At 39.2% G+C, this 3,685-nt stretch overlaps 1 pseudogene; it reads left to right on the forward strand.

Moving 5' to 3' along the window:
• The first annotated feature begins 2,796 nt into the window (after nucleotides 1-2,796).
• Nucleotides 2,797-3,132, forward strand: LOC125086273 (small nuclear ribonucleoprotein Sm D2-like; annotated as a pseudogene).
• The last annotated feature ends 553 nt before the right edge of the window (nucleotides 3,133-3,685 follow it).

Here is a 3,685-nt window from a genome sequence, read left to right on the forward strand (position 1 = left end):
TGTTGGCGTCACTATCACAAAAGGTTCAGAGGAAAGCTGAAGAGTATGGCATTACCATGGTGACCTGCTGCGATGGTGAGCTCCCCAGGGGGCAATGGGCCACAGAAAAACCATTAGGAAGCTCTCCTTCAGGGACATGTTGTTGTTTCTTACTTAACCACTTAAAGAATGATCTGAGCCACAAAGTCAAGGAAGCAATCACTCTTCTCTATTACAAAGAATGAAATGGGAGTCTCCGGGCTCTTCCACAACCATTTGTACGTAACCTTGAGAAAGGCTTCCCCATGTCTGGTTGGAAAATTACATTAGCAAGAGAGAAAAGGTTTTACAAATGCCAAGGGGTACAACAGTTCATTATTAGCTTGTTTGCTCCCATTTTAAGTTCCTGTAGTTTTGTGTTTCATCCATTTAGAAAGAGAGGAGGCTCTGTTTTCGGGAGGGTTAGAGAGGAGTGGCCTGAGGGACGAAGATGGAGAAGGAAGGGAGAGTGCAGCTTCACACAGAAGATTTCTGTAGCAACAACAGATTTTCTTACAAAGCTCTGTCATTCCTTGTTTGTTTGTAATTGCCATTCAAACTAAAAGAGACAAGCAAGAGAATCACAAAATTATATATAAGAAGATATTTATCAGAACCACATTAAAACTACCTTTTAAGAGATGATAGAAAAGACTATGAGAAAAGACTTTTCCATCAACTCTGGGAATTTGCTTTGTTGCTATTTCAGTGCTTTTAGCTTTTGGATTCGGTCTTACGAGTGGCTACTTATTTATTTCCTTTGTATTTTATAATATACGTGTGTATGCTGTCTGAGGCATTGAACATTTTATGATTATGAGTACAGTTGACAAGAGCCAGTTAATGCTAGCCCAGCAGCCTTCTAAGTACTAATATACTATAATAGAAAACCAATTTGTTCAGACTTTTAGCAAAGTAAAGCACATTTTTGTCAATATTTTAAGTGAGCTGGTACAGGATGATTCCTCAAGGACATTAGCCAATTAACATTGCTGACGTCAACGGTAACCATGGTTTAGATTTATGCTATCACGTATATAGGTTAGGGGAAATTGGTATTGAGTCATTATCAAAAGTGAACCCCAGCAAGAACTGGTTATATTTGATTTATTGCATGGCTACAGAATGTACCTCTAATCTAAGCCAGAAATTTTCCAAATTCATGCTGCTGGTCAAAAGAAATCTGAGATAAATAGGCATAAATTGCAATTACTAATGTAAGACAGTTTAAAGCTCATAAATCAGGCATGAACTAAGTCAGCTGGTTATGTCTATATGAATACATAGTTAGAGGTATACATTTCCTTTAGAAATCAACTTACGGTAAAAAGAAGTTTTGGAAAAAAGTACATAAGGAAAGTGAATTTTTTTTTCATTTTTTCTCCTTTCAGATCTAAAGTCACTTTTTTCTTCTGTTTAGGAATGTAAAATTATAGTATTTTGGTTTGTCTCTCATATCAGTTTTTTCTTATTTTTGAAACACTAATACCTGGAAATGAAAAAAACACATAGGAAATTTCTCTAATGGGGAGGGGACTGGAGGAGAAAAATCTGGCAAATTATCCTATTTTTACTAACAAAACCTCACAACTTTCTGTATATATATACATATTTCTAAATGTGAAATTTTTCCAAGGTGTCACTTTTCCTTTGACTCAAGTCTCAGTTATCCATGTGTATCCAAACACCTACTTATTTATCTTAGAATTCTTGTTTCTAATTAAATTTCAAAGGGGCAAACATTTCAAACCTAGAGCAGGGTGTTCTCATCTATTATTGAAAGAACATGGTGATCTCCAAATACATCCATACATACACACAGAGAGACACATCATGGACTCAGACCCATGGAAAGGTTGCAAGTGTTTGCTCAGTTACCATGAGCTAGGAGAGGGACAGTAACTACTTACAGACTTCAAAGGTTATCATCCACAAAATAAATTAAAGCATGGGTTGGCTGACTTTCCAGAAATGATAGATTGTGACAGGGCCAAAGTTGGATAATTCTCCTCCTAACAGTGGGTCTTTCCAGCCTCAGAACTCCTTTTTGTGAATTGGAGATAGGAGCAGTATGAAAGAGAGCTGATGGAAGGAGCTGTCCACCATTGTCTCCCCTTTCCAGTTGGAAGCAAGATCTGGGCTCAAAGTCAAACTTGAGCGATCACAAATATTCCACAGAACTAGAGATCAGAACATTCAAAACAATCCTGTCCTTTTACACGCTAAGATTTATTTGAATATACATCTCCTTACCCAAGGATAAGCTCAAAACAACTAGCCTAAAATGTGTGTGTCTTGCAGAGTTTTGTGTCCTCAGAGTAAGTATGAAGCAGAATCCTGAATATGCAAAGATTAAGATATTATCTATTCTAGGATCATGGCACGACTAGCCAAATACTCTGAAATTCTAATCAATTAAACTGAACCATTCTTTATTATCAATTTACTATTCTTTAAATATAAGGATTAATAAGACATAATTGAAGTTGATTTGGTACATAATTAGTTCCCCAAAATATGTGGTCCCAAAGTGATGGCTGTGAACTAGAAATCAAAAGAAATTCATTGTCCACCCTAGCAAGAAACAAGTTTTTCACTCAGCCAAGCAGTCACTTGTTCATTCATACAGTCATATCACCGGTAAGTCACCCAATGTGCCAGGGAAGACTTCCTAGCTTGATTGCCAGCTAGCGAAAGGTAATTTTAATTAGCATAAGACTCTTTAGGAGACAGCTGGTCTGAGAGCACAGCCACCATTACCATGAGCTACCCAACAAGCTCAAGAGTGAGATGACCCTGGAGGAGCTGCAAATGTGGCAGGAGGAGGAGCTTAACACAAGTCCATTCTCTGCGCTCACACAGTGAGTAAGAAATAACATGTAAGGGCTCATGAACTGTGGAAATAAAAAGGAGCTCCTGCTCTGTATGAAGGCCACTGACAAGCACTGCAACACAGGGCTGGAGAATGCGAAGGTGATGTAGACCAAAGTCCCCACGAGCAGCAAAGGTAAGAAGTCCAAGGCAGACAACGAGGACCCCTATGTCTCCAAGATGCTCCTGTGAAGAGACTCAATCATCCTGGTCCTACAGAACCCACTCACTGACGGCAAGTAGGGGGCTCCACCCTGCTGTCAGAAATCACTTCACCATCCTGCAAAGTCCTGTCCTTAGTGACGGAAGTAATACAGTCCTGTGTCTTTTCTTTCTAAATACACAAATAAATAAAATTTTGAAGGAAGAAAAGATGGAAGGGGAGGGAAAAGGGAGGGAGGGAGAGAGGGAAAGAAGGAAAATGAATATACCAGCTTAAAAGACCAAAATGTGGAAAGGACAGCCTTAGAGGTGCCTGGTACTGGGGACTTGAGTGATACTTCCTGGTATTTCTTCTTGTGATTCTTCTCTCTGCTTCTCTCTGTGTGCTGGCTTCTTTCTGAACAGCATTTCCAACAGGCATGAAGGCTGGCTACCTGTAGCTTCAGACTTCTATCCTTACAATCTCAGAAACCAAAGTTTCAAGCTCTGGTTAGAAAAACCCCAGGAAAAATCTCCTTGTCCTGGCTTGTAACAGGTACTCTCCCTGGGATGAATCTGTGGTCAACATCTTACAAGCAGTTAGAAACTCCCAGAGTAGAACATTGCAAGAAGGAAGCGGAAGAGAAGATTATTA

Source organism: Lutra lutra, chromosome 15 (assembly GCF_902655055.1).
Source record: "Lutra lutra chromosome 15, mLutLut1.2, whole genome shotgun sequence".
NCBI classification, from domain to species: domain Eukaryota; kingdom Metazoa; phylum Chordata; class Mammalia; order Carnivora; family Mustelidae; genus Lutra; species Lutra lutra.